Source organism: Apostichopus japonicus, chromosome 12 (assembly GCF_037975245.1).
Source record: "Apostichopus japonicus isolate 1M-3 chromosome 12, ASM3797524v1, whole genome shotgun sequence".
NCBI lineage: Eukaryota > Metazoa > Echinodermata > Holothuroidea > Aspidochirotida > Stichopodidae > Apostichopus > Apostichopus japonicus.
In genome coordinates this window covers 18915641-18939431 of record NC_092572.1, presented here as the reverse complement: position 1 = coordinate 18939431, position 23791 = coordinate 18915641, and the positions used below count along the sequence as shown (strand labels likewise).

At 38.6% G+C, this 23791-nt stretch overlaps 2 long non-coding RNA genes across 3 annotated transcripts in view; one reads left to right on the top strand and one right to left on the bottom strand.

The window, feature by feature from the left end:
- Positions 1-4804: 4804 nt before the first annotated feature.
- The window catches only part of LOC139976832 (uncharacterized), a 41367-nt gene continuing 22380 nt past the window's right edge, over positions 4805-23791 (bottom strand). Inside the window, exons 6-7 of the long non-coding RNA XR_011796287.1 lie at positions 7380-7495; positions 4805-6830 (exon numbers count right to left, since the gene is read on the bottom strand). This is a non-coding gene — a long non-coding RNA (uncharacterized lncRNA). The remainder of the gene's footprint in view (positions 6831-7379; positions 7496-23791) is intronic.
- On the top strand, positions 12362-17129 carry LOC139976833 (uncharacterized). Of its 2 annotated transcripts, none has more exons than XR_011796288.1 (3): positions 12362-12836; positions 14565-14785; positions 15503-17129. It is a non-coding gene; the product is annotated as an uncharacterized lncRNA (long non-coding RNA). The 2 variants fall into 2 exon arrangements; XR_011796289.1 differs by having other exon boundaries at positions 12578-12836; positions 14598-14785; positions 15503-17128.

Genomic DNA, 23791 nt, shown 5'->3' with positions numbered 1-23791 from the left:
CAGTGGGATATTGTCTGGGGGGATTTTGTCCGGGGGATTTTGTCCTAGAACCCCTAAATATCACTCAAAACGGATAATGGTACCAGACGGTACCTGTACGTTGTCTGCTAGATTCATACGATGTCAAAAGGCTAGAACATGCACTATAATACTGTTATCAGTCGCCAGTAGGTATATACCACACTCATCTCATATCAGTATTTGTTTCTAATGTCATAACAGGCAGTGGCGGAGCGTCCATACAGTCAGGCGGGGGGGGGGGCGGACTCAAATGGGAAGCTGGCGCCCTTTTCAGCTATTCAACACTTTTTACTTATTCGCGATTATTTACTTTTTTATTGCGCTCTCATCTACCTATTGACATTTGTCACATTTTGTTGGCGATGACACCTTTACCTAAAGGGTCATTTCCGGCGATATAGGGAGTATCTTTACTCAAAACATTTCTGTACGCTCTGCGCCAACCTGTGGTGGCGCTCCGCTTAGATAAAGTCGAAAGCGCCCGTTCAGACCTTTCTCGCCCCTCTGACCAATATCCCTAGCTCCGCCACTGGCTCCCAATCTTCTTCCCCGTCAATCCGTCTAGTACCCCCCCCCCCCCCTTCCCCAACCGAACCTCGTATGTTAAAGGAATATCTAATGATTAGAGACACTTATTCTAATGTTAAATCAGCAAAGAGCAAGCAATAATGATTTTATCACTAAGATTTTTTTTAATTTCTCAGTTACACCGTCATTTAACTTCCCACTCAATCTTACACTCCCTGATACTCTTCCATCCCAATGTAGGAAACTTCATCGTTACACGCAGCACGCAACGATCCTTGTTCTACTTAATTGATCCTTAGTGAGTCTTTCAACTTAAAAGCATATTTTTTTCCAAATAGATTAGTGAAAGTTACACAGTTTAATAAATTAGAAGCATCTCCTTGTTAAAGAATTGTATTATCGGCGTATAGTCTTCCGATAAGCGTAACTTAGGTTTGAAAGAAATCAATGGGAGCAGGCGGTAATGATATTAACTTGCATATATATATATATTTTCAAATCTCTTATTGAACGAATTATTAGCCCCCTGGTTACATCGTCATTTATCATCCCTCCCCCATCCTGCCCTACCCTTCTTCACCTCACACACTCCGCTCTATAGGGTTAAAAGAAATCAGCGAGAGCAGGCAGTAATAAAATTTACTTACATTAATGAATTTTTTAAATCTCATTTAGGACAAATTATTAGGTCCCCTGGTAACATCATTTACCCCCCCCCCCCATTCTCCCCTTCCCCTCCTTACAATCACCGCTTCTCTTACACCTAATATATGAGATATCCTCGCAAAGCGTGATGAACTAGGTCCCTCATTTATCTAATGCGTGGAAGGAACTCGAAACTTTCTTCCTTATCCGCCTATTCCAAGCTTTCTCCAAGAAAAGAGTTACAGTACCTATTACCCAGATTTTTAAAAATAGCCTCCCTCCTCATAAAACGTGATGATCTATGTCTCTCATTAATCTAAAGCATGGATGAACTACCAACTTTAAGCATATTACAAAGTTTTTCCACAAAAGAGCTACGGAACCTACTACACACAAATTATGTAAATGTCACTAAACGGCATCCGTAGGGACATCGTTTTTTGGTCCACATTTGAGTTTCCATCATATCTTTGTTCTGCTTTTCATACATATCTTTTATTGTGATTGTTATGATAACCACATCTAAGGACTTTTGAGTCGTATTATTGTATCCAGTGGAATTGTCTCGCTGAGATATAAAAGGATGAATTTTCCGTACGTTTTCACGGTAGGCCCCTCTGTTCAAGGTCAATGCACGACTATAACATTAGGTCCACTAAGTGCGGATATTGGTCTCTATTTGCCACTATCGCAGTAAACCCAACCGAGCAACGTGTCTACGGTGTCTCTTAAAAGACAATATTATTAACAAATTCGAAAAGAATTTTTAATCTCTTTGGTGTCATTTTAAAAGTATTTCTGATAACATTACGTACAGAATTCTTTTATATGAGAAAGGTACATATGAGAAACATGACAATGACCGTGATAAAACCAATTTCAAGATTACTAGCGATCAATTCGCTCAATTTGTTTCAAAAAATGATTGAAAAGTGATATGAATTCCTCCTCATTCATTCTTTTTATTTGAGCATGTTGAACGCTTGTGATAACATGTCATTACGAATCATTGCAGACGCTCACCCAAACCGTTAAAAAATACCCTCCCTCTCCCCCCTTCTCTTCCTACACTGAGCTCCCAACAGTGGCGGAGCGTCAATACAGTCAGGGGGCGGATGCCCCCCCCCCCTCAACGGACTAATATGGACTGCTGGCGCCCTTTTCAGCTATTGATCACTTCTTTTACTTATTCGCGAGTATTGACTTTTTTATGGCGCTCTCATCTACCTATTGACATTTGTCACATTTTGTTGGCGATGACACCTATTTATTCTTCGTTTATCTGCAAATTAGCAAGGCCCGGAAAGGGTCATTTCCGGCCATATAGGGAGCATCTTTACTCAAAAGATTTCTGTACGCTCTGCGCCAACCTGTGGTGGCGCTCCGCTTAGATAAAGTCGAAAGCGCCCATACAGACCATTCTCACCCCTCTTACCAATACCCCTAGCTCCGCCACGATAACAGGAGTGACTTTCCATATGTTATTGGTAGGAAATTGCAGGAATTATTGGAATCCTCAATGAAAACTATACGTAGGTAGTCTTGTTTGCGTGGGGATTGAGTTGTGTAGGTGTTACACAAAAATGTAGATATGCTTTCTTTATTCTTGTGGAAAGCCGCTTTCACTTTGATATCAGATAAACCTGTGGTACATGCAGTGACGTAGCCAGGATTGTTCCAGTGGAGGGGGTGGGCGCTTGGGGGGGGGGCTTGAACAATTCCTGGGAGGGCGTCTTGTTACTACCTGAGTGGAGTGCCACCATATGGGTTGGCGCTCAGCATACGGGAAATTTTCAGCTATAAAGACCTCCTAGATCGTTGGAAATAGCACTTCCCAGGCCTTGTAAGCTGCTCTAAAGTTTCACAGCATCCTTTATTTTGAGATCCCCATGTCTTGATATGGTCATCAAATAGTTTAGAGAAATAGAAGAAAAAAGACAATCTGGTAAGTTGCTTTGAAATATCATGACATATCTCGGCCTATGCGCTATGTCACGTCAGGTTTTTCAGCAACTATAGCCTACTGCCGGTCCGCGGTCGAAGGGTCGTTCATGAGTGGTCATCATGGAGATTCGATACCATGCAGACCAATGAATGATATATTTTTCGCACAGTCTTGCAAGGTTTAAAGAAATGGCTCCTTACATAGTTGGCATGATTCAAATTCATCCAGTGCAAATTCATCCAGATGCAAATTCATCAATATAATTGGTCGAGAACTTGCTAGAACAGTAAGCTGTCTGAATTAGCATCTTCAGATCGAATATGGGTTTGCTGAGTTAGGGAGCAATATGTTCGAAGTACAAGGACCAACCAATGAACACATTTGTAACATAAGAGGCAGAGATAAGACACTTTAGCAGAAATCATTATGTCTTCTTTCTGTTTTATTACTGATAAATGCAAATATTTTCATTAAAAATCAATATGAAATTTCATGTTACTTTCAGAAATATATAAACAAAGCAACTTCAACAACTACAGCTCATTCACATTCATGCTATCTGCTAGAAAATTCAACATGAGGCACATTTTCAATGAGGCATTGATGTGAATACCACTGACATAACTTGTGCTATTCAAATGGATAAAGGGCTTGGTCAAGTCATGAATAAGGCTCTGCCAGGGGCGTAGCGAGCAGGGGGTGTGGGGGGGTGTCACACCCCCCCAATAATTTGGTCGCTGTCGGCAAATTTTGGGTCTGTCGGCAAAATGAGAAAAGGTGAAGAGAGCGGAAGGGGAAGAAAGAAGGAAAGCTGAATAGAGAAAAGGAGAACGGGAGCTTCTTCCGTGCCAAATTTGACTTAAAATATGCACCAGATTGCATCTAAGGACGTTTCAAAACTAAAAATTTTCCAAAGGGGAGGGGCACCCCCTCCCCTTAGACCCCTCCCCCATTTCAGTCACCACTTCCAGATCTGTAGGCATATCAAATTTGACTTAAAATATGCACCAGATTGCATCTAAGGACGTTTCAAAACTAAAAAATTTCCAAAGGGGAGGGGCACCCCCTCCCCTTAGACCCCTCCCCCATTTCAGTCGCCACTTCCAGATCCGTCGGCATATCAAATTTGACTTAAAATATGCACCAGATTGCATCTAAGGACGTTTCAAAACTAAAAAATTGCCAAAGGGTAGGGGGACACCCCCTCCCCTTAGACCCCTTCGCCCATTTCAGTCACTACTTCCAGATTCGTCGGCAAATCAAATACTCCACACCCCCCAACAAAAACCCCTTCGCTACGCCCCTGGGCTCTGCCCCATATATTGCACATGTACAAAAAGGGTTACTGCTGTACATGCAATACTTTTTTGATGGGGGAGAGAGGGGGGAGATGTGGTAACATGTTGAAAAGACCACATCTTTTAATTTGTCATTTTTCTTTTGAACATATGCAAATGCTAGAAATGAAAGCACTTGGAAATTTCTTAAAGAGATAGACAGTTGTTGCCCTTGCACTGCTTTGAAGTCTGCACCACTGTAAATATTGTTGAAGGAGTGGAGTTCTGCGAATCTTTTGATAGTCAAGTAATAAATTTTTCTTTCACTGTTTGTTAAACAGCTCCTAGCAGTAATATGCATTTGCACGACATTGTATCTGAGGTTCATTTGTTTTCTACATACAGTCAAATTAAAAACCAATGTTAAGATGTTCACCTGCAATGGTCTAAATTCAGAAAGTACATCAATATCATAACTCTTTTGCATGTTGTATAACAGTACTGAATTTGAAGTGGATTATATTTATCAATGAATATAGCAATGTTTTGGGTAAAAGCAATTAAAGCATCCACTTGAACTTCATGTTTTCCTTGCATTGTTTGCTACTTCCTCCTATCTAGTTTCGAAAGGGACATATAGATAAATGCTCAATACCTCAAACAACATTATTTAACCTTGTTTCCCACAAAAAATGTTCTGTCCCAGTTTCTGTAAACTACTCGGGATAAATGGAGGGGAGGTGTTGGACAGGTTGGGAAACTAAATATTTGACAGATGTTGTATTTGACAATAAAATTCACCTTCCAAGGAAGTAATACAGTTCTTTAAGTGGCATTTTATAAAGGACCTACAGTATGTAACGATAGCAGAATTGGTTATTGCCTCCTGCTGAAATGTCCAATAAAGACTTGCAGTATTGGAATGTTCATCAGATTCCTCATTTACAGAAACATCTGTGTTTATTGAAACTTTCCTAGGATGTGGCCAACAAGATGCAGTTGAAGTCTACTGTACCTTGTTGTCAAAGGTGGAGCTCACAAAAAGTCCTATCAACTAGTCTTATTCAAGCAGTGGCAACATATGGGAAAAAAGAAAAGCAAAATATGGTACAATTTTGTTAATATTATTTTGAACTATTTATCCCAACACCCTATCCTCCTTTTAAGAATTTTGCAAGCTTGTAAACCAGTTAAAGCACTCATGCAACATGATATGACAAAGGTTCATTGCCAGAACATGAAACTAGCAATTTGGAGTAAATTTGTTAAAAGAATGATGAAGTTAATACACTGAAATATTGAATGGGGCTCAAAAGAGCTTAAGAAGTCTTTTGAGGTACATTACTTGTTCTGATAAATATATTAATTGCCCTAAGATTCAGCTATTAAAGCAGCTACTAGTCAGATACTAGATAGTATGGGATCATGAAGGTTTTCAGATTTTACCTATATTGGCCTCAAATAACCTTTGACTTGGCTAAGAGCTCAGCACATGATACACCTGCATACAAACTTCCATTCATCATTCCAACATTGAACTATCATGTTAACATGGCTTTCAGATTCAGATATCTAGTTATCTCACATGGGCTTCTGCTATACTGTTTATAGAATAGTACTCAATGTCAGAAACCTATATGCACTACATATGACTACCAACTTTTCCTTGTTGAGTTAGATGCTCTATGTTACTCTATTGACCTTGAGTAGCCTTGACCCTCAATGAGGCCAACACCTACTGAAAATTCCAGTATAAATATAAAATTAATGAAATGATTCAGAAAATACTTTAACAGAAAGGAAAACTATTATAAACACTTCTGTTCATACTGACCTCAGCGTAAACAATTTAGAGACCAAGAACATATGGTATAATAACTATTAGCTAACATTTCTTCCTTCTACTCTGCAATTTTGAGAGAACAATAAGCAAAATTGATACTGGCAAATGTAACATGGCAACAATCACAATAATTCACAAATGATGATGACATCAGAAAAAGTAGCAACCATGACAATGATGATGATTTGAAAATCTTAATGAGCAATCCTAAATGTAACTAGAATTTCACTTTTAGTAGAGCAGGGTTCTCACAAGCACGTTCTAACCTGGCGGTGGTCGTGGTTTGAATATGATTTTGCCTCTCCCTGCATGGTTTGAAAGTTGAGCGCCCGGGCTGAACATTTATGAACCAGGAAAAGCTTGCTGCCACTTATCTGGTCCGAAAAAATTATAGCATGAGGTAAATTTCCTCCTGGGTGCATAATTATCATAACAGTTCAAGAATTTTTACCAAAGGTGATCATATTTGAATATCTGGAGTCGGCTCGGACTTGAAAGGTCTTGGATTTGGCTCATACCAAGTGGGGTCGGACTTGGCTCAGACTCTGGCTAATTGGACTCGACTACAGCTCTGCCATAAATATAAAAAGATAATGGATTGTTAATAATTTATTATAAGATGTTGAGAAGGTAGAGACTTAGAAAGTTAACTCCTAAATGTAATGGATAGCATTAAACTCTTCGTTTCACTAACAAAAGGATTCTCAAATACAGTACTAGCAACATTACAGCTAAAATAATGGATCACCAATACGATGCAGTGAAGAAAGGGAGTTTAATAAAGAGCATCCCTCAATGTAATGACTAGGATAAAACTCTTAGTTTCACTAACAAAAGGATACCACATGCAGTACCAACAAGAGGGATGCCCATTATATTGAGGGTCCACTAGACTTGCTAGACCCAACACCCCCATTGTGGGAAGCATTATTGAGCGTCTAGTTAGCATTTATTGGGTAACTGAAGTATTGAAGGACCTTGGTGTCTCCCCTCCCAGTAGTTTTATAACATTTATGAACCAGGAAGAGCTTGCTGTCACTTATCTGGTCCGAAAAAATTATAGCATGAGGTAAATTTCCTCCTGGGTGCATAATTATCATAACAGTTCAAGAATTTTTACCAAAGGTGATCTTTGGTATCTGGAGTCGGCTCGGACTTGAGGGGTCTTGTATTTGGCTCAGACAAGATGGACTCGGACTTGGATCGGGCTCTGGGTAATTGGACTCGACTACAGCTCTGCCATAAATATAAAGAGATAATGGATTGTTAATAATTTATGATATGATGTTGTGAAGGTAGACACTTAGAGAGTACTCCTAAATGTAATGGATAGCATTAAACTCTTCGTTTCACTAACAAAAGGATTCTCAAATACAGTACTAGCAACATTACAACTAGAATAGTTGATTACCAATACGCTGCAGTGAAGTAAAGGAGTTTAATAAAGAGCATCCCTCAATGTAATGACTAGGATGAAACTCTTAGTTTCACTAACAAAAGTATACCACATGCAGTACCAACATGGGGGGGGGGGAGGATGCCCATTACATTGAGGGTCCACTAGACTTAAGGTTTGCTAGACCCAACATCCCCGTTGTGGGAAGCATTATTGAGCATCTAGTTAGCATTAATTGGGTAACTGAAGTATTAAAAGACCTTGGTGTCTCCCCTCCCAGCAGTATAACAACTGGAATAATGGATTGGTGAAACAATGTTTTATTTGATACAGTGAAGTAAGGGAGTTACATGAATAATAGTTAATGCAATGAATATGATTAAAATCTTTGTTTTACTAACGAAAATTATTCTCAAATACAGCAACATAAGAATTTGTATAAATGGATTATTAATAATGAATTTTATGATGCTGTAAAGGAAGAAAATTCATTAACAAATTTTAATTTGTATGCTGCATGTCATATACCTGTCCAGAAACTAAAAAGAAAAATTCAAACTCATAGAATGCACCGTACCTGGCTCCAAGCAATGACATATAAATCTAGTCCTCATCTAGTCCTCAAATTTGAGCCATCTTTTCTGACAAGAGAATGAACATAAATAAGTCCAGATAATTGTTTCATAAATTGCAAGTGGAAGTCTTGACAGTGCAGTTCCCTATTTGATGTCAATACTTAGTGTACATGTTGTCCAATATTCATGTCAGTTCAGTTAATTTAGCTATCACTTTTTTCATGGAAACCGCATATGCAACAATTGAGAAAAATGCCACACTACTAAGTTTGAATATTGATCTATTATTTGGTATGTAAGTTGTACCCAGGAATTTAGCATGCAATCACTTCAAGAGATTGACTGAGTATTCATGCATGGTTCAATGCCTCATCCCGCATGCAGTTCATTTACTAAAAAATTGCATGCACCCTAGACTATGTATACCGGTACATTTAGTCCCTCAACGTATCATTTGGGGTTTAAGCTCAGGACTACTCGTGTACACAGACTTTGGCATTATGACTGAGTTCATTTTTAATGTTTGGTTTCAATGATGTTGAAACTTTCCACTCACGATGGCATATGTGTGCGTGTGCATTGGTAGGAGTACTGTGTTTGTGATCCTAGCTTGTAAACACAGTTTCTCATGACAGTAAGCTTTATTGGACAGATCTCATAGTTGGTACAGTATGTATGTATAGATGCATCACAAGTACAAGAAGCCTATTGTTTTTGGTGAAGGTCAAAGGTAATTTAGGTAAAAATGGTCAAATTGTGAAAACTCAATTTGAAGCATGGATAGATCTATTTATTGGTATGTCTAGGCCAGTGGTTGGGTCAACAGGGCAAACTTGTGAAAACCTTATTTAAACCATGCGTCTCAAAGCAGGGTACACTAGCTTGCAGAGATATATAATGTTTAGTATCATGTTATATCGCTACAGAAGGCTTTCAGTGGTCTTTTTAGATCCCCAACTGTCACTTTGAAAATGTTGTTTATCACAGTTCTCAATAGTTTTTTGCTGTATATTATTAAGATACAATAAGTTGTACATGCAGCCTACACATATACTTAGCATACATGTCAAATTGACAAATTCATAAAATGAAACTTATTACATAATGGAAACCATGTGCAGTGCAGTTTGCATAATGGTGATCTATTTATACACCCAACCAGCTAGTATCGGATCATAGCAACATGTTACCACATGTATGCATTTAAGTGTTTTGTCACACAGTACAGTGCTAACATCATACAAGGGAGTTTTATTTGTTCCATAACAACTCTGATCATAATAGCCTGTTCGTGCAGGGAGTTGTAATGGAACAACTCCCTGGTTTGTGCTACAGTATGGACATGAGAACTATCTAGTGCCTGTTGAACATTAGTCTTGTGCATTTTCATGTTACTTACTAACACCAAATTACTGCACACAGATGGTCATTTTTAAAAGTATGAAAACTGAATACAATCAAGAGCTTTTATTTGGACATGATACCCAATATGAAACTACTTAAGTTGCACATACTGTATGTATGCTGGTTTTTATCATGAATGATTTTTATAGGAGCCATGATTTTTTTTTATTTTTTTATGAAGTACAGTAGGTCTGGATTCCCTTGGCATTATAACCTGATTGAAATTTAACCTCTGTGATTGCACTAATATGTGAGACCATTGATCAACCTAATTAATAGCTTTTAATGATGAAGACACAGATAACAATTTCATAACTCATTAGTGTGAACACAATGCAAGGTTCAATGAGGTACTGTTATTTCCTTAAAATGCATAGCTGGTGGTTTTTCAACATACTCTAATCCTTTCAAATATGTTACATTGAATCTTTACACTTTTCCATTGATATATCACAGACTGTGTTTTTTTGTTATGGGACTCCGTAAAACTGGATCAAACCTAGCAATTTTGGACAAGGAATTTGCTCTTTTTGCAAAAACTCCTAAGTGCTCAAGTGACTGTACAGTAGGTCACCCTGTGAAGGCATTGGGAGACTTTGAGGAATACTTTTGATCAAGCTATTACTTCAGCACTATTAACACTACCCACATCATAACGTTAATATCAAAATGCCTAAATTACTTAGCCATGATTGCGTTGTTATTCTAAAATGAATACTCAATTGTTTACCTTCAGCCATGATTCATCCCATAGGTGCAGGGGAAAAAAACTCATGTTACAAAAAATTGTTGTACACTGCTACACTGAGGCCCTATGTGACTTACTGTAGTTCTCTGAATCAGAACCAATGACACACCACTACTACTGTACACACAGGGCTAAGTGATGCACACTCACACATATAGAGAATATTGTGGGGATGAATATTGTACTGAGACGGGAAACGTTTTCACATTTTTTACTTTTGTAACTCGTTTATGGAATCTATCAGGCCCTTTCTTTTACTGTAGTGTTCCGTTTGCTTGTGTATCTGTTTTTGTGGAGTTGTGACTTTCTGACTGCCTTATTTTATGGCAGAGAGATTGAGACATACCCAAAGATTTATATTTTGTGAAATGGTTCAAAATTGCATCGCACGAATGCAAGTTCTTTCATACCCCTAAATTGACACATCTGTCGATAAGCTTACTGTAGTGAAGGCCTAAGTAAACATCCATTATCTTTGGATGCTGTTTGCTATGCTCTGAGGTAATTTTGTATTTTCTGAAATGGACAATAAATTTTCTATCTATCTGAGCCTCTAACCTCAGAAAGGTCAGGTCCCAGAGATTAGTGGTATTATATTGAGGTAATTTTGGTTATTTTTAGGGAGTAAGATTTCCAAATGCCCCAAAACATGCACAAACACAATTTGATCAGCATATACCTGAAATGGATTCAAACTCATGAAATATTTAACTCTACTTGGCTGCAAAAAGTTATGGTTGCCTGCTGTATAGTTGCTAGTACTAGCTACAGTATTAGTAGGCTAGTAATAGTAGTACTAGTAGGCCTAGGCCTAGTAATATTTGGAGGTGCGTCAATTATTAAGCCTTTACTTTAAAAGATCTGGAAGATCACCAGGCTGCAAAATGTGTAGGTTGACCAGTCTGTTACAAGTATATACTTTAATTTATTTATCACATTTTATATTCCGAGTATCAGCAAAGGCAGTAGCAGGCAGCTGTGATTTACCATAGCCAGTAATACTGATAGGTCCAATTTAGGGCTAACGTTAGGCCTAGGCCTAGGCTAGTCTACTCTAACTCTAACCATGGTCTTACTTTATTTGTGTTCAGCATGAAGGTATTTACTCTAAATGTTATTAATATATCCGGAACACTTTTAAGGAATTTACTTACAATGCATATACTCCACCAAAGTTCCAAAAGCCAACTTCAAATGGGCAACGTTTACGGTAACCTGCGGCACTTTCCTTCGTAGACTACATGGCTAGGCCCACATAAAGTAACGTTGAATGTAGGCTATTGGGATAGCAACGATACGATCCGATCGACTGCCCTGCCACCGAACACAGAAAGAACTGCTTATGTGTGGGGGCGTTGTTTCGTTACGTGTAAATTTGCCAGTTAAAATAGAAACTCTTATTTTCTTAAATATCCCAAATTAATGGAAGGAAACATACAAACACGAAGATTTCAGTGTAATTAGAGGAACCTGTAAGTTTCGGAACTATATATAGCCGCATTTGGTCAAAATCGAGGTGTAAAGTTGGGATCAACATATATACCATGGTCGTAATTCTGTTATATACCCTTCGGAATTACCTCCACTTTTGAGGGGAAATTTTACCCTTTAAATGAACGATTTTTTTTTTGTAACTTCGGAATTGATAAGTTTATGAGGTTTTCTCTTATCTCGAAATAATCATTCTTCAAAGGAAGTGAAATTGATTGAACAAGAAGACCCTAGACTTAGGTTTACCTGGTGTCAGGTAAACCTATCCCCGAGGTAAACCTAAGTCCCAGCTATCATGCGTTGAAGTAAACAAATATACCAATGTGTATATATATATATATATATATATATATATATATATATATATATATATATATATATATATATATATATATAGCACTGGATTGGTATTTACGTTTACTTCTCCAAGTTGGTGCTTAGGTTTACCTGAGGTAAAATGATTGGATCAACTTGAAATTTTACATCAGTGTACCTTATGGTACTAGGACTGCATATCAGTCGTTATAAGTTGCTACCTACTTTTTGGGTCATTTGGCAAGGAAAAATCCAATTGGTCAAACCCTTACGGTAAACCTAAGTCTTGCTCTCAAAGTATATCCCCCAGTTGGTATATAAGTTGACCTGACGTACAGGCATCCGTAGTTTTCTTGACAGCGGCAGTAGTCTGTATTCAGTGTATATACGCTCTACACTGTGTACACTGTATACGCCAGGGCTAACGCTAAAGCATACCCGTAGGCTGCATTGCATGCAACCCAATAACAGTTTCGGCTAATATAGGATGATGTGTAGTATCTGTTCCCTTTCGATGCAAGGGGACTGGGCTTGAGATCGGGTCAGTCGTTCGCCGGGTAGTTTGGTTTTCGTGCCCAGGTTTTTTCCTTGTTGACTTTTTCTTAAAAAAGTACCGTTAACACGAAAACGTCTCACCAAAAACTTCAGGTAAGTTCCATGAGATTAGTCAATAAAGTTTGGTGATATTAATAACGTTGATATTATAACGTTGTTGCTTGATATTATAACGTTGTTGCATACAGCTTCACGTTATTTGTTCATACCCATATTTCAATACTATAGTCTAGACTAGCTTCTAGCCTAAAACTTGTAAGGCCTAGCCTACGTTCGGCTGTAGCCTAGGGCCATAGTCCAAGTCCTAACACTACCTTAGCATTGGGTCAAGGGTAAACTGGTCTGTAGTTTGAGCTACAAATTAATACCAACTGCCAGAGAAATTAGATTTCAAGTAGGTCAGCTTAACTTCTTAGCCTACTGTGCATGTATGTATCATATAGGCCTATGGCCTTAGATTTTGCTGGACAATTATGTTACTGTACATTGCCCTAATCATGACCAGATACTGTAGCATGGTGGGCTTATAATTGACGCACTTAAAGATTTGATCAATGATATCTATCAAGGAAAAATCCAAATTACTCAACTGTATGTGTTTTTCATATGTGTAGTTCCTCAGAAATGTTCTGATCTCAAAATATTTAAGGTTCTGTGCTTATGCACCGTACAATTGAGCAGAATTTGACCACAAAATTTCTGCCGTGTCAAGTTCTTTCATACCCCTAAATTGACACATTCGTCGATAAGCTAACTGTAGTGTAGGCCTTAGTATACATCCATTGACTTAAGATGCTGTTTGCTATGCTCTGAGCCTCTAAGCTCTGACAGGTCATGTCCCAGAGAGTAGTGTTATCATATTGAGGTAATGTTGGGTATTTTAAGGGTGTAAGATTTCCAAATGGCCAAACAACGTGAAAAACTGTGGGGAGGGTGTTAAAAGCTTAAAAAATACCACAATTTGGTCAGCAAATACCTCAAATGGATTCAAACTCATGAAATATGTAATTCTGTTTGACTGCAAAAAAGTTTAGGTGGCCTGCTGTATCGTTGCTAGTAATAATTTAAGGTGCGTCAATTACGGGGGTGCGTCAATTATGAAGCCTTTACTATACTGTACAGTAGCTATGCCTAGATTATTAGAGACTGAAGTCACCATGCAAATGTAACTTACAAGTAGCCTGTATTGAATAAGAGATGCTATAATTGCTAGAACTTTTCAAAAAGTTCTTGGAAGTCTTTACTCTCCAAAATATTCTCAGACATTCTAACTGTAAACACCACTGTACTGTAAGATGTCTGAATATCCCAGTGAGGGTATCAATAAAAACAGTTAAAGGATATAATACTAGAAAATCCAGCATCAAATTTGGGCCAATGCAGAATACCTTTAATCTAAGTCTCTCAAGTGATGCATTGTGTTTCAAGTGTCTTATTTATAACTAGCCAAAATTTGTACAAAATAACAATGCCATGCATCCAAAAGGTTATTGAGTCAGTACATTTCCATAATGTAACTATTACAAAAGCTGAGTGCACCTAATTAAAAGTTAACATCCTCCAAAAATCTATATAACACAAAAATTCGATAAAGCCTTCTATCCCCTCCCTTGCATATACTGTAAGTCATTTTGTTAAGTCTGTTTAGATCCATAAGTAATACCAAGTTGACTAAATGTGCAATATTCAGTGTTAAAGATCTGAGCTCTGTATTGGCCCAAAATATATTGGAGAGAAGTGTACAATAAAAATTGAAATAATGCACATCTACACTCTGACCATTTGATATTTATTTGATTGGCACTGTTAATGTTTTCTCAGACAAATTTCATGATCAACATTCTCAATCTCAAGATGAATGACAACAGCCCACTATCCAAGGGAATAACACTGTACGATGTAGCTGCCATGCAGTGAAAAAGTCAATGTTGGAATGGTAGCAATCATAGCTAGAGCACAGATGCCGTCTGGGACAGACTGATGTGGTGACCTACTGCATCATTGACAGCAAAATGGAAGATATTTTCTGAATTAACCAAAAAGTAAGTTAATATTCTGTAGGTTTGACATCGCATAAACTTGACACCATAGGACTCTATTATCAATTTATCTCAAATATGAGTAACATCTGAGGTAATTTATTCCAAAGTTATGGAATGAAGAAAGAAACAATCAGAAGGGATGAAAACTTTTGTATGATCTGGTTAATGTGGTGGTATCTTTTCCTCTATGTCCATAGTATTTAACTACACTAGAGCAATATCCACTCTCTGGTTTTTAATCTTAAAGGTCAATGCAAGACAACACCAAATTGTCAGGCTAGGTCCACATAAAATGTACATGTATATTTAAATTTTGAAATCTTTACAATTGGTAAAGCTTGAATGACTTGCAACTTTTAAAAGCACTTGATATGGTAGGGAGCTATTTCAGCTCCAATTGAATGCATGGCTGCATAAATAAAATGTGTAATGTTGTATACAAGGCAAGATGAATCAAGAATTAATGGGCCCAAAATGGGATGGATAAACGAATTGAAATTTAAAGTGAAAATAGTATATATGAAAGGTTGTGAGATGATTAAAATATTGGCTGAATTACAGGAGATTTAGTTTTGTAAAGCAGTTCATTGTTTTCTTCATTTGTAGAGTGTGAGGTCTAATCGGTAATCGCAAACATTCCAAGCTATATTGCGCGTGCTATAATTGGGACCAAATCAGCATATCTTTAAGAGAAAGCTTTTCTTTTTGTACCAACAGATGGATAGATCTACAGGCTAATACAGCAAAGGATATGCTCTAATTAGAAATGCCAGGCAAGATTATCACACAGTTTACAGTGGGGTGAATACAATCATCAACCAAGCTTTTCATCATGCTGTACATAGTGGTATACAGTAGCTCCTTGTTGGGCTTATCAATTAAAAGCTTGCATAGAAGACGATGCCAAGCAAAGCAAAAGTATGTCCTGTAAATCGCGAAGTAGATTCACACATCTCATGTATATCCTCTGGGACACAGCACATCTTTCAATGGAGTTAGGAAGTTGCTGGGAATAGTTGTTGGATTGGCACAGTAATGTAGTATTTGCTTCACATAAATGCAGAGCAGTAACAGAAAACTAACTAGTTCCAGGATATGTTACACTGTTACACCATATAAAAGATAGAGGAAATTAATATTATAAGCTTCAAGCAGACAGAACCAAGAGAATGCAGACCAGTCTTCATGGGAAGTCTTGTACATATTTAACTGTATGAATGGACTCATTCTTTTGCAATGTACTTCTTGAAATATTTTAGTTTGGTGACATTGTGGCACTACATGTTTTTGTAAGTATTAGGGAACATTTGCAGCTGCTTGTCAAGAACATGGAACTTGTTATACAACTGAAGTGGTCCTGATGCTTGAGTGTTGAGGTTACTGGATATTTTGCTGCCTTACCTTGCTTTAACTGTTCTTAAATGCATTTCTCATGTTTTAAGATGTTTTAATTTTGTATTCCAAGCAAGATCAGCAAGCCATAGTACAGTAATTTTCAACAACCACCACACAGATACTTGTGCAGGACTAAGGGTATTTGTTAAGCAGATTACTATTATAAAAATCTTTCAAACTTTTATCCCTCAAAATCTCCAGGGGTACACTGCATTGTTACTGATCCACAGTTTCACAATTCTACAAGTGGGGTTCAGGGGTTATGCTATGAGAAAAGTTTACAATGTTAGGCCTGACTTAATTACTGAAAGCTTGTGGTCTTTTATTACACCAAGAACCAGTTTATTCTTTAAACAAAATTAAATTATTTCCCCTCAAAATTGAGGGGCGTGAATACAGCAAAGGCACATGCAACTAGCACCAATGTCATGGAAACCTAGTGCAGCCCAATGAAACATACTGTAAAACCACAACATTTGTAACTATAGGTATGAAATTGTGCAATCCAGGGGTATTGTGTATAATTTTGTCCCTACAAGCATGGAACTCCATGATATTGTGGTAATTTGCATTGGTTACGGTATTAGGTACAGCCTATACTGGTAAGTCTAGATAAATACTTGAGATATAAGTTAGTTCCCAAAATGTTTCTCATGTATGAGAGAGGTCAGTAAATTGAGGTCATGAAATAGTGCAAGTATCCTGGTTTATGTGAAATAAATCTTGTGGAAAATATAAACTGGGATTGAAAATACAATCAACTGCTTGAATATGATTGTACAATTTTTATTGTGTCTCGCCTTTTAATATCATGCTAATCTCCACTACTGTATGTGTTTGGTAATAAGCCAGATTTCTGGGTAGAAGTTTAAAAAAAAACAAATCGTCAACAATTTTTGATGAATTTTAAGCAATCACATTCACTGCCTCTATCTCTGTTTATGTTTGGAGTCAGCAACACAGTATCAGTGTTACCAGAGTTAGCGTTTTTACACTAGATCTAGCGTTTTTAGTCATTTCTGGGTTTCTAGCGCACGTTTTTTCTAATTTTGGTAATTCTACCGTTTTTTGCCTAAAACTAGTTAAATTTACCAAAAATAGACCATTTTTCAGATTTTTTAGACAAAATTCTTACTTGGAGACCCATCCAAATTTATTTTGAGTATTTTTACCCAATCTTCGGAATTTCCTACCAAAAATTTCCATATTTTTTTCAAATTATCTGGGTCAGACTATCACTCAAATCAACTATTCAAAATCTATTTTGTGATCGGTGACCATTCATGCTACGAATCTGTGCTAAATTGACTCGAAACAACACGAAAGTTAGGGAAACTACCATTTAGCGTTTTCTAGGGTTTTATTTTCGCAAATCTAGCGTTTTTTCGTCAACTGTCGCTGGTAACGCTGCACAGTATACTGTACAGTAGTGTACAGAAAGGGACACTTTCTGTTGTATTCCAGATCAATTGAAAATTGTTTGTTGTTTGACTGTTTGTAGCAGTATTCCTCTGAGGAGTGAAAAAAAATAAACATACAGTGAACAGTTGCAACTGCGCATGCATTTATACATTACTTAAATTATGTTCTGATGCAATTCATGTAATATTCACAGTCGATTTTAGTTCAAAACTGCCAGTATACCATTAGTTCCTGAGCCATAATTTTTTTGCTTTAAAAATCTGGCTTTGAGTGTATAGTATTTTGTCAAAAACATAAAAGTGGAGGGGCTGCTTATCATCATTCCCTGAACAGGCTTTACCCAATTTGTTAACTATAATGGTAACATATCAAAATGTCTGGGGACTTGCCCCAGTGCTGACAATTTTCAAATATTTCCATGGTTCCACCAGGGATGTTAGAGATGGACAAACAACATTTGAGCTTTCTTTAACGTTTGTTTCGTGCCGACATTAATACTGTTTTTGGTCCAATACTAATACCTAAATAGGGTGACAGGACAAAGTCCCCCTAGGACAAAATCCCCAGAGCCAAAATCCCCTTGGACAAAATCCTCCTAGGACAAAATCCACCCAAGCCAAAATCTCCCCAAGCTATAAAAAATCCCATCAATTCTTTACAAAAATGCGTCATCCCGGTCCCCGGTATCGTCATCCAGTACCGTCATCCGGTACCCTCACCAGTATTTCCATTGGTACTCTCAGTGGTACTCTCAGTGGTTCCCGGACCAGTACTCCGACCATACCCCGACCGGTACCTTAATAGTGAGCCTGACAGTTACCCCCACCGGTACCCCTCCCTGACCAGTACCCCGGCCGGTACCTCGACCGGTATCCCAACTGGTATCCTGAAAGGCACCCTGACACATACTCTGAAACGTACCCTTACTAGTACTGGTACAATAAACAGTAATTTGACCAGTACCTTGACCGGTCACTTAAATGTCACACCATGGAGCTATATCCCATGGCCACACTAACAGGTAGCCTCGCAATTACCCTCAATGATCTCCCGACCAGTCCCCTGACCAGTATCCGGACTGGTATCCTGACCAGTACCCTAACCAGTACACTGAGTGGAACCCTGACTGGTAGAGTGACCAGTATGATGACCGGTACCCTGACCAGTACCCTCACAGGTACCCTAACAGGAGCCCTCACAGTTACACTCGCCAGTACCCTCACTAGTACCCTGACCAGTCCCCTGACCAATCCCCTGAACGGTACCCTAACCAGTGCAATGTCCTATGCCTTGACTGTCACACCTGGGCCATCCCTGGTTGTTGCAGGCAGGCTTTGTATGGGTCAGGGGGATATTGTCTGGGGGATTTTGTCCGGGGGATTTTGTCCTAGAACCCCTAAATAGCACTCAAAACGGATAATGGTACCAGACGGTACCTGTACGTTGTCTGCTAGATTCATACGATGTCAAAAGGCTAGAACATGCACTATAATACTGTTATCAGTCGTCAGTAGGTATATACCACACTCATCTCATATCAGTATGTGTTTCTAATGTCATAAAGGGCAGAAGCGGAGCGTCCATACAGTCAGGCGGGGGGGGGGGGGGCGGACTCAAATGGGAAGCTGGCGCCCTTTTCAGCTATTCACCACTTTTTATTTATTCGCGATTATTTACTTTTTTATTGCGCTCTCATCTACCTATTGACATTTGTCACATTTTGTTGGCGATGACACCTATACCTAAAGGGTCATTTCCGGCGATATAGGGAGTATCTTTACTCAAAAGATTTCTGTACGCTCTGCGCCAACCTGTGGTGGCGCTCCGCTTACAGTCGAAAGCGCCCGTACAGACCTTTCTCGCCCCTCTGACCAATATCCCTAGCTCCGCCACTGGCTCCCAATCTTCTTCCCCGTCAATCCGTCTAGTATCCCCCCCCCCCCCTTCCCCAACCGAACCTCGTATGTTAAAGGAATATCTAATGATTAGAGACACTTATTCTAATGTTAAATCAGCAAAGAGCAAGCAATAATGATTTTATCACTAAGATTTTTTTAATTTCTCAGTTACACCGTCATTTAACTTCCCACTCAATCTTACACTCCCTGATACTCTTCCATCCCAATGTAGGAAACTTCATCGTTACACTCAGCACGCAACGATCCTTGTTCTACTTAATTGATCCTTACTGAGTCTTTCAACTTAAAAGCATATTTTTTCCAAATAGATTAGTGAAAGTTACACAGTTTAATAAATTAGAAGCATCTCCTTGTTAAAGAATTGTATTATCGGCGTATAGTCTTCCGATAAGCGTAACTTAGGGTTGAAAGAAATCAGTGACAGCAGGCATTAATGATATAAACTTACATATATATATATTTTCAAATCTGTTATTGAACGAATTATCAGCCCCCTGGTTACATCGTCATTTATCATCCCTCCCCCATCCTGCCCTACCCTTCTTCACCTCACACACTCCGCTCTATAGGGTTAAAAGAAATCAGCGAGAGCAGGCAGTAATGAAATTTACTTACATTAATGAAGTTTTTAAATCTCATTTAGGACAAATTATTAGGTCCCCCTGGTTACATCATTTACCCCCCCCCCCATTCTCCCCAAGTTCCCTTCCTTACAATCACCGCTTCTCTTACACCTAATATATGAGATATCCTCGCAAAGCGTGATGAACTAGGTCCCTCATTTATCTAATGCGTGGGAGGAACTCGAAACTTTCTTCCTTATCCGCATATTCCAAGCTTTCTCCAAGAAAAGAATTACAGTACCTATTACCCAGATTTTTAAAAATAGCCTCCCTCCTCATAAAACGTGATGATCTATGTCTCTCATTAATCTAAAGCATGGATGAACTACCAACTTTAAGCATATTACAAAGTTTTTCCACAAAAGAGCTACGGAACCTACTACACACAAATTATGTAAATGTCACTAAACAGCATCCGTAGGGACATCGTGTTTTTGGTCCACATTTGAGTTTCCATCATATCTTTAATCTGATTTTCATACATATCTTTTATTGTGATTGTTATGATGACCACATCTAAGGACTTTTGAGTCGTATTATTGTATCCAGTGGAATTGTCTCGCTGAGATATAAAAGGATGAATTTTCCGTACGTTTTCACGGTAGGCCCCTCTGTTCAAGGTCAATGCACGACTATAACATTAGGTCCACTAAGTGCGGTTAATGGTCTCCATTTGCCACTATTGCAGTAAACCCAACCGAGCAACGTGTCTACGGTGTCTCTTAAAAGACAATATTATTAACAAATTCGAAAAGAATTTTTAATCTCTTTGGTGTCATTTTAAAAGTATTTCTGATAACATTACGTAGAGAATTCTTTTATATGAGAAAGGTACATATGAGAAACATGACAATGACCGTGATAAAACCAATTTCAAGATTACTAGCGATCAATTCGCTCAATTTGTTTCAAAAAAATGATTAAAAAGTGATATGAATTCCTCCTCATTCATTCTTTTTATTTGATCATGTTGAACGCTTGCGATAACATGTCATTACGAATCATTGCAGACGCTCACTCAAACCGTTAAAAAATACCGTCCCTCCCCCCTTCTTTTCTTACACTGAGCTCTCAACAGTGGCGGAGCGTCAATACAGTCGGGGCGAATGCCCCCCCCCCCCCCAACGGACTCATATGGACTGCTGGCGCCCTTTTCAGCTATTTATCACTTTTTTTCACTTATTCGCGATTATTGACTTTTTTATGGCGCTCTCATCTACCTATTGACATTTGTCACATTTTGTTGGCGATGACACCTATTTATTCTTCGTTTATCTGCATATTAGCAAGGCCCGGAAAGGGTCATTTCCGGCCATATAGGGAGTATCTTTACTCAAAAGATTTCTGTACGCTCTGCGCCAACCTGTGGTGGCGCTCCGCTTAGATAAAGTCGAAAGCGCCCATACAGACCATTTTCACCCCCTCTTACCAATACCCCTAGCTCCGCCACGATAACAGGAGTGACTTTCCATATGTTATTGGTAGGAAATTGCAGGAATTATTGGAATCCTCAATGAAAACTATACGTAGGTAGTCTTGTTTGCGTGGGGATTGAGTTGTGTAGGTGTTACACAAAAATGTAGATATGCTTTCTTTATTCTTGTGGAAAGCCGCTTTCACTTTGATATCAGATAAACCTGTGGTACATGCAGTGACGTAGCCAGGATTGTTCCAGTGGAGGGGGTGGGCGCTTCGGGGGGGGGGGGCTTGACCAATTCCTGGGAGGGCGTCTTGTTACTACCTGAGTGGAGTGCCACCATGGGTTGGCGCTCAGCGTACGGGAAATTTTCAGCTATAAAGACCTCCTAGATCGTTGGAAATAACACTTCCCAGACCTTGTAAGCTGCTCTAAAGTTTCACAACATCCTTTATTTTGAGATCCCCATGTCTTGATATGGTCATCAAATAGTTTAGAGAAATAGAAGAAAAAAGTAAGTTGCTTTGAAATATCATGACATATCTCGGCCTATGCGCTATGTCACGTCAGGTTTTTCAGCAACTATAGCCTACTGCCGGTCCGCGGTCGAAGGGTCGTTCATGAGTGGTCATCATGGAGATTCGATACCATGCAGACCAATGAATGATATATTTTTCGCACATGTAATTTTTTCGACACCCAAAATCCCAGTGGGCGGGCGACAAGCTTTCATGGGGCTGTCGCCCCCACCCCCTCCCCTCCCCCCGTGGCTACGCCACTGGGTACATGGTGCCGAAGCACATATCTTCAAAGTACTGTCTCCAACTTTCAATTGTTTCAAGCTACTATGTGACCAAAAAGAAGTTCTCAAGATGAAGTTGCAGATCTGAAAGGACCAGTAATTTTACTAGGAAACCTTTCGACCACGTACACCTTTGAAGTAGGATAGGATTACACAGTATTTGAATTCTTCATGGATCGGCTTGTATTAAATTAGCTGAAACTCTATAGACCAGTCTTGCAAGGTTTAAAGAAATGGCTCCTTACATAGTTGGCATGATTCAAATTCATCCAGTGCAAATTCATCCAGATGCAAATTCATCAATATAATTGGTCGAGAACTTGCTAGAACAGTAAGCTGTCTGAATTAGCATCTTCAGATCGAATATGGGTTTGCTGAGTTAGGGAGCAATATGTTCGAAGTACAAGGACCAACCAATGAACACAAATTTAACATAAGAGGCAGAGATAAGACACTATAGCAGAAATCATTATGTCTTCTTTCTGTTTATTACTGATAAATGCAAATATTTTCATTAAAAATCAATATGAAATTTCATGTTACTTTCAGAAATATATAAACAAAGCAACTTCTACAACTTCAGCTCATTCACATTCATGCTATCAGCTAGAAAATTGACCATGAGGCACATTTTCTATGAGGCATTGATGTGAATACCACTGACTTAACTTGTGCTATTCAAATGGATAAAGGGCTTGGTCAAGTCATGAATAAGGCTCTGCCCCATATATTGCACATGTACAAAAAGGGTTACTGCTGTACATGCAATACTTTTTTGATGGGGGAGAGAGGGGGGGGGGGGAGATGTGGTAACATGTTGAAAAGACCACATCTTTTAATTTGTCATTTTTCTTTTGAACATATGCAAATGCTAAAAATGAAAGCACTTGGAAATTTCTTAAAGAGATAGGCAGTTGTTGCCCTTGCACTGCTTTGAAGTCTGCACCACTGTAAATATTGTTGAAGGAGTGGAGTTCTGCGAATCTCTTGATAGTCAAGTAATAAATTTTTCTTTCAGTTTGTTAAACAGCTCCTAGCAGTAATAATATGTATTTACACCAGGGACGTATCCAGGGGGGGGGGCGCAACAGGCGCGCGCCCCCCCTATTGGCCGTCACCAAAAAAAAGAGAAAAGTTTAGCAAAAAAAAAAAAAAAAATTGATGACGACCTTTATGTGAGATGTCGGTGATCGCTCAACCCCCCCCCTCCCGTATGCTTTATTTTTTGTTTGCCAAAAAAAGGATCTGGCGAAGTTCGGCGGCATAATAGTTTTAGAAACATAGATGGTAATTGTGTTTGTATTATCACTATAAACACTAAATGACATGCCAGCCATACTAAATTGTGCATTTTGTGTCCATATTTACTGGAAATGTTGCTTATTATTAAGGTCGAAAAATGGATCACATATGGCCATGGGCGGCGAT